The sequence below is a fragment of the Macrobrachium rosenbergii genome, chromosome 2 (genome assembly GCF_040412425.1).
Source record: "Macrobrachium rosenbergii isolate ZJJX-2024 chromosome 2, ASM4041242v1, whole genome shotgun sequence".
NCBI classification, from domain to species: Eukaryota; Metazoa; Arthropoda; class Malacostraca; order Decapoda; family Palaemonidae; genus Macrobrachium; species Macrobrachium rosenbergii.
Window position 1 is genome coordinate 50,406,771 of NC_089742.1, and position 12,500 is coordinate 50,419,270.

A 12,500-nucleotide genomic window follows, 5' to 3' on the forward strand; every position below is an offset into this window, starting at 1 on the left:
ATTTATATAATATAATGTATGTACATTATTATATTTATATTAAATATATACATTACATACTTATAGATATACGACACACACACACACACATATATATATATATATATATATATATATATATATATATGTGTGTGTGTGTGTGTGTGTGTGTGTGTGTGTGTGTGTGTGTATGTGTATTTATGTATTTGTTTGAACCATCGTTCTTTCTCTGTTTTACTCTTATATTGTCCGGCTATTGATGAGCTTCATTTATGCTTTTTTTGTGATGGTGGTGGGGGGCGGGGTTAATTAACACATCTACAGTAATCTAAACACAGAGATTTTCTTACCTTTCCCGATTTTCTGTTTAGCATCTTCTTTATATACAATCGTCGACGGCTATGATATCTTCCAGCTGGTAATTTTCTGACTTTGTAACTCCAGGGTTATTTTTATCTCTCTCTCTCTCTCTCTCTCTCTCTCTCATTATTTTGCTGAACGGTAGTTTTTTAACTTGAGTAATTCACCTTTTATACGAAATCCTTGGAGAACTTTAAGTAAACTGTTTTTTCCTTGAGCGATATTTAATTTTTTCTTTTGCATCCTGTATAAAGTAAAATGATTTTATTAACGTAACCTCTATGCAGTGTCTGCACAAGAAACGTAACGTAAGAATGTAACACTTATACCAATTTTATAGTCTATTCCTACTCTCTCATCCTGGCTTTTGCTATGTTTACTACTTGAGCAATTTATCTAGCTTTCTATTTTTTTTTTATTTTCCTTTGCCGGTAGCATTCACAACTTCATAAAGTGAAGTTGGGCCAACAGTCACTTCACTTCTTCACTCTTCCTGGTGCATTTTGGGACAAAACATATCAATGGTGATTGGTGCGAGGAAAGATGAGTTAAGGACAGGTGAAGTCCTATTTTGTGGCTCACCTTTCTTCTCATCCCACAGGTACTGTATATATTTACCCCCGAGTATCTAAATAAATCAACCACTTTCATTTTGAACTTGGTCTTGCAAACATTCATTTTCATATTCGTTCTTGTTACAAAGATAGGGTTATATACATACATATATATATATATATATATATATATATATATATATATATATATATATAAATATATATATATATATATATATATTATAATATATATATTATTGATATATATTTATTTATTTATTTTATTTTATTTATTTATTTATTTGTACAAATACACACGTTCGGTGTTTTTTTTACAGTAAAATGGATACCTGTATCCTGGTTATTTCATTATACACCCGTTATCTATCTATCTATCTAGCTCAAAGTAATTTGTCAGGACTCGCCTTGAAAATGTCTCAGCAGCCTGAGAAGGGGCAAGCAGCACTGTTTGGTGACTGAGGCATTTGCCATCTGGTGTTTCTGTGAAATAACATTCCAGTGTTCCTGATGGTATTACTTTGTACCCATGTAATCCCATGTCCTCCATTTAAATTATTGATCTTTGAAGTCCGCGGCATTTCTGTTTCTTTGAAGACAAAAAAAAACAGTAAGAAATGCGCCGAAGTTTCTTCGGCGCAATCGAGTTTTCTGTACAGTCGCTACAGCGTATAATCAAGGCCACCGAAAATAGATCTATCTTTTGGTGGTCTCAGTATAATGCTGTATGAGCCGCGGCCCATGAAGCCTTAACCACGGCCCGGTGGTGGCCTGTCCCATATTGTTGCCAGAAGCACGATTATGGCTGACTTTAACTTTGAACAAAATAAAAATCAGTGAAGAGGCCAGAGGGCTGCGATGTGTTATGTTTGATGATTGGAGGGTGGATGATCAACATACCAATTTGCAGCCCTCTGGCCTCAGTAGTTTTTAAGATCTGAGGGGGGACAGAAAAATTGCGGACAGACAGACAAAGCCGGCACAATAGTTTTGTTTTACAGAAAACTAAAAGCACTTGGTCCGGATTGTATTAAAAAAAAATTCACAATTCCCTTCAATTAACCTATTTACTGGAGTCTTTACAGAAGAAGAAAGAATTACGCTGTAGATCTAAAAGTTATATTCTATTGCTTTAAATTTAAGCTCTACTGAAGAGAAAATTTTAAACAACTGTATTTTCAAAAATACGCAGAAGTCCAAAAGTATTCTTTTTATCGTTAATTTCAGTTCTGCAAGGCAGGATTTGCTGGAAACCAATTTATGCCTCTTATTTAATATTTTTTTTTTCAGTATACTAATGTTTTGACATCGACTGTGTGGCATTCTGAAGAATCTGATGGCAGTCCTCTAGTTATCTTGCTGGCATCGAGGCCTTTCATATTTGCTCTATGAGCCGAATCAAGCATGCCTGGTCACTAACTTAATCAAAACACGTAATTCTTATCTATTACACAGGTATTGCCAATCGAGATAGTCTCATTAATACACTTTCATATATATATACATTTATGTAAAAAAAAAAAAAAAAATATATATATATATATATATATATATATATATATATATATATATATATATATATATTAAAAGCTCAATTCCAAAAATTATATTACAACTTGTCACGTAATTATCCCCGGAGGCACAAAATCAACGTATTGAGTTCGCCTTCATGACTCGCGTTTGCCTGAAAAGATTGTTTTCTAACTGCGCATTGAAATCTCCCGTGACTTTATACGCTTGAATTTCTTGTTATCTCAACTTCATTTTTTTTCTCAATGATAGCACGAGTATGCCTGGAAAGATTCCTTGCTAATTGCGCATTGAAGTCTCCTATGGCTATTATATGCTTGTGCGTCTTGTAACCTACACGTTACTATTTTTTCCCTATGGAACATTTCCTTGCTATATTCTTTCGATGTTAATCTGAACTTATATCATCAAACAATACGCTAATGGTTATTCTAGTATACAAGCAAAGTAAACGTTTATGTAAAATAAAAAAAAAACATTTGTAAATTCAACAAATAATTTGAAACACCTTACATCAAGGAGTATACGGACAAAGTAAGATGAAATAGGTTGAATACTGGTAATTATACTCACAGTTCAAAATGAATTTTGTGAATCATCGGGCAAAAGTTGCCATAAGCTTTCATAGAATATTATAAAAATAATAAATATAGCAAGAAAGGCAAGAAAGAAAAGAATAATAGAAATCGCATATTTTGACAGATATCGTTAGATAAACGTTACGAAAAGCTTTGACATTTCCTCGTAGATAACCATTGACATATATATATATATATATATATATATATATATATATATATATACATATATATATATATATATATATATATATATATATATATGTGTGTGTGTGTGTGTGTGTGTTATATAATAAGGCAATATTTAGCAATTTAGAGACTTAAAAAGAGAGAGAGAGAGAGAGAGAGAGAGAGAGAGAGAGAGAGAGAGAGAGAGAGAGAGAGAGAGAGAGAGAGCTGAGAAGAAATAGGCAGTGGTCGAAACCCTAGGAGTGACCCATCCAATTTTTAAAAGAAGAGGTATATGACTGAAAAGTGTTTATATATATATATATATATATATATATATATATATATATATATATATATATATATATATGTGTGTGTGTGTGTGTGTGTGTGTGTGTGTGTGTGTATGTATATAATATATAGCAAAGAATTCGACAGATTGAAAAGTAGAAGGAAAAGGTAGACGCCAAATGTGAGATGGTGTGTCCGTAGTGGTGATACACACAGTCCTTATTTTGTTATACATAGATGAAAAATATTGATATTTCTTCAGTTATTAGTTGCTCTTTGCTATTTTACTCTGCCATATCCATTTACTTGGCTCCAAGTAGGTCATCTGATATTTTCTCTGTAGATACTTGTATAATTCACTTTAAATACCAAATATGGATACTTTTCGATCAATGAATTTGGCGTGATGTGTCTCCTTCGACTGGATCTTACATTTTTCTGAAGTAAAAGCTATGTGCAGTGATTTTTTGAGAGAACATTTTGTCTTATTTTTTGTTCGGAAGTTTCGGCTGTGTTTATTATAATAATATATCTTGTATGTCGTGAGTTTACCTCTTCCTGATTAGTAACATAATTCGCGTACCTGTAAGTTTCCTGTATTAGATATCTAGTAGTTTCCACGTCCTTGAAGACTGACAATAGTTCCCCTGGCATAACTTTCTTGGAAAGAAAGTTATTAATAGTAACTGCAATGCTCAGGATTTCGTTTTCAATAACGGCATATCCAAGTCCGGCTTTGCCAAAGTGTACATATCTATTCAATCTTGATGGGGGACATTTGGCATCAAGCGTTGTTGTGAGAAACTTTGAATCGCTAGCATCTTGTTTGTTTGTTAGTTATGCGGGGTTTCAAGGCTGGACTTAGGAAATCAAGTGCTATACATTTCTATTTTTTGTGCCTGTGTGTATGTTTGCGTGCTTGAGCGCTTGTGTATCGGAATTTGGGGAGTGGGAATTTGTCTTGAGTGCGTGAGTGAGTGAACTTTCCTATGTATGTATATATGTATGTATGTGGATTTGCAAGAATGTCTACCAACTCATGACATAGAAAGTAAATAACCACCCCTCACAATATAAAAAAAGAAAATAAATAAATAAGTAAATGAAATAAATAAAACATATGAATAAATAAAATAAGCTTAATAGCACCCACTGAGAGAGTTACGTTGATGCCGTGGAATTCTGTTCCATTAGTCTATAAATACATCAGAGTTTGGGGCCATATCCGGAACCACAACATTACATGGGAAGGCAAAAACAAGAAGCTTAAATAACTTCTGCCGATTTTTTTTGATGAATGGTCCAATAAGGGATGTTGGGAGAGAGAATGAGAGAGAGAGAGAGAGAGAGAAACGAATTTATTTTCCGTTATCTGATGGCATGACTGTCAGAAGTCACCCCGCACCTCAGTATCGGAGGATTATCACTGAGCGCATGTCACGTGACCAGGAGGCCGGTAATTAGGAATGGTGAATGTCACCGACTACGACACTCGTCCGGGACCGTCTTATTTCCGTAATTTTCTCTCATAAGACAAACAAAGTATTCTGCAAGAATGTGATTGTCATCAAGGCACTCGAGTCGAGGACGTTTGCAGCAACTGACCACTCTTTAGCATTCTTTGAGAGATCACATATCTTGAAAAGAATGCATCCTGATCATAAGAGGGAAAGGAAGAAAATTAATGGGGGAGATGAAAATGGAGACGAGACATTTCTTTTATACAAAAAGAAATGAAACGACAAATTTACCTTCTGCTGCTGTTATCCTCACAAGGATGTGTCCATTGCCCAGGATCTAGAACTAGGCTGTAGGATATGAGAGACTATGGTTATTGGGTTGACTCTGGTAGATGGGGGGTGGGGGGTTGAATTGGGCCCTAGTGAAAGGAAGACAGGGGTTTAAGTACAGGATTTGACAGTTTGCGCCATTCCTTGAAACTTTTGTCAGGTATAAATTTGAATTCTGTATTATACCTGAAATCCGTGGAAAGCAGAAATTAGACCTTATCTTAGCAGTTTCTGTGCCATTAAATTCATAAGTTTTTTTATGCTACCACTCCTAATAAATCTCTTAATTCAATAACGTCTGTTTTCTTTCTTTTTTCTTTAAGTGAACACAAAGATTTGGGAATTTCTGTAGGATGTACCGAAGAATTGACTAGCCAAGTTTTAAAACTGCAAGTCAAGGGTAATTGTTAATGCACATAAACAAATTGTATGTGAAGTGAAATAGTTTAAAACAGTGATAAGGAAATAGATGCAGGGACGATTTTTAATGAATAGCAGCATAGACAGGAAAACCAACAAGTGTTTATTTGAGATCGATTTACCATTCAGACAGAGAGCTGGCAGAGGATGCATTCCCGATAAGGATGCATAAATCAGAAGTCTTGGGAGAAGTGTAAAAGAACTAAAGGTGTAATGAGTATACGAAAGTGTGGCAGTAAAAGTAAGCGTAACATTGACGTTGATATAAGTGAATGTGGCAATAAAAGTAAGTGTAACAGTGACTTTGATATAAGTGAATGATTCATTTTAAGGTAAAGGTGTGACGTAATGCCAATGCTGCGACACGGGTATGCTAAGGGTACCATGCTTGATTTAGTACCCAAAGAATAACTGTGGCAGTGCTTGTTATCTTGTTTTTTTTTTTTACTATAAAGAACAATTTTTAGTTAAGAAGAGAATGAGAGAGAGAGAGAGAGAGAGAGAGAGAGAGAGAGAGAGAGAGAGAGAGAGAGAGAGAGAGAGATTACACATTAAATATATGTAGAAAGAACTTGAATCATAAAAAATAAGAAAATTGAGAGAGCGAATTTTAATTAGCCGAGAAAGTGAAGAAGTGCCATTGCAAGGTCTTTTCTTGAAATCCAGTTTCAGCTAAGCTCCTGAAACTTGCAATTGAAAACTGCATGGTTTGCAAAACGGATCAGTTGAAGTCATGAGGGAACAAACGGCTGACGAACAAAATAGATTAAGTGTGAAAGTCTTAATAAGAATGTTAACGTATGGTCTAGGACGAGTCTGTAAACATTGCGCTGTGATTCTCGGCTTCCAGAAATTCTTGTACCTACTGACCATTTCAGGGACCGAGAGTCATCGTTTTTCTCAAATATCTTTCAAACTAATTATTTGATCGAAATGGTACTTTGACATTGCGTATGAGTTACATCCCGCTAATTTTTGGTAATATAGTGCATTGTCAAATGGTGCTAGTTAAGGCGTTTACTCTCGAATTTTTAAGGCAAAGTCGCAAGAGTCAGCACGACCAATCTACGCAATCGAACGTCCGCTATCCCATAGACGTGATAGGGGGGCGGAGATGGGGAGGCCAGGAAAGTGGGTTAAGGGAGGGATGAGGAGGGGAAGGGAGAGGGAGGGACGGGATGGGGATAAAGAACGTTCGAATGCATAGTTTGGCGATGCTTGGCAACACCATGTAAGTCAAGAGTAAACGCCTTAACTAAAACAATCTGACAATGCACTATATTACCAAAAATTAGCGGGAGGTGTCTTGTACACTGTGTCAAATTACTATTTCGATCAAATAATTAGTTTGAAAGATATTTGAGAAAAACGATGACTCGCGGTTCCTGAAATGGATAGGAGCAGTGCCTTTCTCCACCACTCTCAGCCTTGGATGGTCAGACAAGAACGACCTAATAAGTTATAGTTTTTGGAGAACTGAAAAATGACCAGCTGCCTTTATTGCGTTAAGTCCTCTGTTACAAAATATTAGTGTTTTATTACTGATAGGTAAATAGATAGAAAAATAGATAGACATTCCATTATCAGATGAAAATCGTCTTTAACTACTGTCATGCAAAAATGTTTAACTATTCCTCCAGACCTACTTTTATTTTGCTGAGATATGTACGAACTATGTGATTATTAAACTGTCATTTGCGATGATGGCACTTTTACGCCTAGCAGTTCACCACATGTAGAATGGTTTTGCTTTTAGTTATTACACGGGCGGTAAAAATATATTGTAAGACTAGAAGAATACCACCATCATTTTGGACGTGCGGAAAAGTTCGTATCTTCTCGCAAGTTGTAAGAAACTATTTCATGGTTATGGAAAATACTGACGAAGGGATCTGAAACATCGCCACTTCAAACGGTCACATCTCTGGGCTTGGTAATTTTTCTTTTTTATATTTAAAAGTAATGGTTAAGTCAGGAGAGCGACACAAGAAACATTAACATGTTTTACCTGATTTAGACAATTCGTGGAATCTGTGTGCGAGGCCTGGTCTAGTTTTATCATTTCTCTCTCTCTCTCTCTCTCTGTTGCTATGACTGAATGGAACTCGACACAAGTGAAATACTGTAAGTCTCCTGGTATCCATGAGTACATCTTCGCAGACGTAATTCTGCAAAGCAGATCATTATCAATCATTCTCGAGTTAAGGATTTTGGTTGTGCTTTTGTGTTTTTCCTGAGAAAAAATGGGAATAAATTGCTTGTTTAGAATGTAAATATCGTAAATGTTATGGTATTTTAATCATGATCTCTATAAATAATTACCCGTTCTCAAAATTAAGTAACGGCTAAGTACACCAGCTTTCATGTTGCAACGTAAGTCATTTCCTTAGTGGCATTACGGCAGCTCGTGATGGAACGCTCTGGTACTCGTCACAAGAGAGAGAGAGAGAGAGAGAGAGAGAGAGAGAATGTCCAAATGATAAAATTTGATATACTTGAGAAATCATAATTGATGCTGTATGGGCAAAGGGAAGCGTCAGTAGTGGAAGTACACTGATACGCTCACTCTAACATCTGTAACCAAAAAGTTATTTTTGGTTACGATCACTATATCACATACCAAATTTTCCTTCCATTCCTTAATTTTATCTCTCTCTCTCTCTCTCTCTCTCTTCTTCTTTTCTTTCTCTTCTTCTCTCTCTCTCCTCAAACACACACACATCGGGAATTCATGGTAGTATGTATTCTGCACTAATGAAACACTTACCATGAAAAATAACAGCAGTATAGTAATGGAGATTATATATATATATATATATATATATATATATATATATATATATATATATGTGTGTGTGTGTGTGTGTGTGTCTGTGTGTATATATATATATTTATATGCATGTATATAAGATCTACATGTATACACATATATTTTATTATATTATATATATATATATATATATATATATATATATATATATATATATATATATATATATATATATATATATATATATATATATATATATATATATATATATATATATATATATATATACATACACACACACATTCATGGACTTCTTGTAATGACTGCTGAGCATGACCACAAGGCAATGGCGCACTTTGATGCCGAAGTATTTGCAGGATACCGAAGGACTAACGCAGTCTTGTCGCCATAAAGGATTGCTTTAAAAGGACTTGCTGCTGAAGCTCGCACAGAGAGAGAGAGAGAGAGAGAGAGAGAGAGAGAGAGAGAGAGAGAGAGAGTGGGTGGCATTTCTCGACTTTGGTATGTCGATAAGAAAAGAAATAAAAAAAGAAACGATAGGTGATCATTTGCCAGGTGCCAGGGGCAATGTTTTTAAGAATAAGAATGGAAATTATTGCTTACATTGTGTCTTGTGACGGGCAGCAGAAAATAAGCAGAAGCTCTGTGCTCGGGGCAGCCAGCAAGAGCAGCCCGGTGCAACATGACGCTGTGGCTCTTGCGAGGAAGGAACCAGGAGAGGAGAAACGATTTTTCCCTCAAGCCTACGACGTCAGAGCTTTTCCTTGGAGTGTTATTACAATCGGTGTTTTTTTTTTTTTTTGCTGTTGTTGTTTTTATTGATGATTTGTTTGTAACCTCCTGTACAGTATCAACAACAACACCACAGCTCGGCACAGAAGTGGCCTCGATGTTTGAGATGGAGAAATTTGCTTGTTTCGTTAACATAAAGCCTGAAAAGGTCTTGCTGGACAACAAGAAAAACTCGTATAACAGTACAAAATCTCATTTGGCATTAACTGATGATGGGAATTTCGTACAAATTACGGAAAATACGTAAAAGCATAAACTCATTCAGCTTTAAAAGTGAAATGTTACAGTCTACATTATGTTAAAACTGCCAATCGTTAACACTTAGTGACGCATATTTTAGCAAGTCAAATTATGCTGCTGAAATGCAGCAATTTAGTTTTCTCTTATCAATATCGAACCGTATTATTCCTTAAACCTTATATTAAAACAGTAGGTTTTTACATCACTTATATGTCTTCATCAAGAAAATACATCATGTAAGCATGATGTTGGTCAAATAATCAGAGGTGAGTATAATGTGACTTGTAATATGATTATTGCTCTTTTTATGGCTTCCTGTGTATTCTTTCATTTGCTGTAAAGATAATAGGGAAGAAAAATAACTCAAGAAGAAAAAATACAAGAGCAGATTCATATCTGGATTTTCCTATAGGAAGGTATTACTATACATTTGTGTCCATAGATTATGGTGTGTCCGAAATTGAACGATCAGTCATCTAGAAAGAAATCTAAAATTTCCGCTGCTTAAGAAATACTTGAAATGATTTTTCAACACTTACGACTTTAACGTTTAAACTCTCTCTCTCTCTCTCTCTCTTCTCTCTCTCTCTCTCTCTCTCTATGAAATAGGATGCAAATATTAAACGTGGCTAACGATAGAAAGATGACATTCGCTTTCCATGGCTAAGGAAGAGAAACGATGCAAAAACCACAGTTTTCGACACGCAGACGACTCCTGACGACTCTTGATTCGATAACAGAGATTCTTGAACGTCTAATACCCCGTAGGGGGGAAGTGACGTCAGTGCACCTCATGCTGTGCACTGAAGGCATTACTTAAGGTTCTTTGCAGCCTGCCTTCGGCCCCCAAGCTGCAACCTCTTTCGTTCCTTTTACTGTACCTCCGTTTATATCCTCTTCCATCTTACTTTCCGCCTCTGCTAACAATCGATTCATAGTGCAACTGCGAGGTCCTCCTCCTGTTACGCCTTTCAAACCTTTTACTGTCAATCTCCGTTTCAGCGCTGAATGACCTCTATAGGTTCCTGTGCTTGGCTTTTGGCGTAAATTCTATATTCAGTTCAATTCATGGCTAAGGAGGAGACACGATGCAAAAACAACAGTTTTCGATATGCAGAGGATTACACCTACCTCCTCACGACTCCTGAGATAAAGATTCTTGAACGTTTAATATTCCTGTTTATAGATTTTGGTTAACCAGTACTCGATTCGAGTGAATAACAAAGGAGTTTTTAGTTTCTGTAAAAGAAAACTATTGTCCCTCCTTTGTCTGTCAGCACTTTTTTCTGTCCGCCCTCAGATCTTAAAAACTACTGAGGCTAGAGGGCTGCAAATTGTTGATCATCTGCCTCCAATCATCAAACATACCAAATTGCAGCCCCCTAGCCTTAGTCAGTTTATTTTATTTAAGGTTAAAGTTAGCCATAATCGTGCTTCTGACAACGATATGGGATATGCCACCACCGAGCCGTGGTTAAAGTTTCATGGACCGCGTCTTATACAGCATTATACAGAGACCACCGAAAGATAGATCTGTTTTCGGTGGCCTTGAGTATACGCTGTAGAGGCTGTACAGAAAACTCGATTACGCCGAAGAAACTTCGGCGCATTTTTTACTTGTTTCATTTACAAACTAAAGTTTCCAAAAACGGAATTAACCCATAATATCCCAGAACACTGTTGATTGCGAGGCTTCTCCGGGCGTCAGTGGCTCAGGGGCTATCATAGACCGAACTAGTCTCATTAGCAGGCGAAGTCAGACGTGGAACATGTATTCAGAACTGTATCTACAGTATCCGAACTCATTCAAAAGACAGAGTAGAGAGAGAGAGAGAGAGAGAGGAGAGAGAGAGAGAGAGAGAGAGAGAGAGAGAGAGTTCATGCTTTTTCGGTGCTCGTTCTCTGGCAACAAGCATCATGTTTGACACTTTCACAAAGAAGCTCTTAGTTCAACAGGTCATGTTTCTGGAAAGGTTTGTAAGTTCAAGAAAGCTGAGACGGAAAACGCATATCTTTTGGAAAAGGAGGCTGGCTTTGCATGAATTTAGTTACTGCCATGGAAAAAGTCTCAAATAACAGTGCTAAGTGTGCATGAATGAAAAATGCGTTTAGAAAATATGAGTAGCATTACCTTGAATTAAAATGTGCGTCACTAAATGTCAATGATTGACAGTTTTACCATAATGTAGATTGTAACTTTTCGCTTTTATAGTTGATGAGTTTATGCGTTTATGTATTTTCCGTAGGTTGTACAAAATTCCCATCACCAATTAATGGCAAATGAGATTCTGCACTGCTGTACGAGTTTCTTGTTATGCAGCCAAAAATTTTCATGTTTTATGTCAACTACACAAAGCAAATTTCTCTATATCAAACATCTAAGCCACTTCTGTGGCCGATTTATATTGGTTGTAGTTGTTGATGCTGTACAAAAGATTATAAACAAATCATCAATAATAACAACAAAAAAGAAAATAATAACAACCTAAGGAAAAACGGACGTTTTGCGAAAACTAAAATCAATCACTGAAGACGTGGATGGTTGATTTTGTTGTTTTAAAAGTTGCTTGAGAAGTGTAATGCTCATCTTCATAATGGAGCAAAATTTGATCCAGGGTTCTTCAGTTCTGATAAAAGTAATTCTACTGTAAGAAACGAGTGTCAGATCTGCAAATCTTATTACTATTACCAGATGAAGACTTGATTTAAAAATATGCACTTTTTAGTGCTGAGCATACCTTGTACTAAAGACATGGATATATATATATATATATATATATATATATATATATATATATATATATATATATATATATATATATATATATATATATATATATATATATATATATATATATATATATATATATATATATATATTATATATATATTATATACTGTGTCTGAATATGTATATATATATACACACACATATATGTGTGTGTTGTGTGTGTATGTAATATTGAGGCCCAGTCGTGAATGTCATCTT

The 12,500-nt window shown here is 35.5% G+C and overlaps 1 protein-coding gene across 1 annotated transcript in view; it reads right to left on the reverse strand.

The window, feature by feature from the left end:
• The window catches only part of LOC136843049 (uncharacterized), a 50,795-nt gene that overhangs the window by 1,082 nt on the left and 37,213 nt on the right, over positions 1-12,500 (reverse strand). The gene's annotated exons all lie outside the window — the stretch shown is intronic.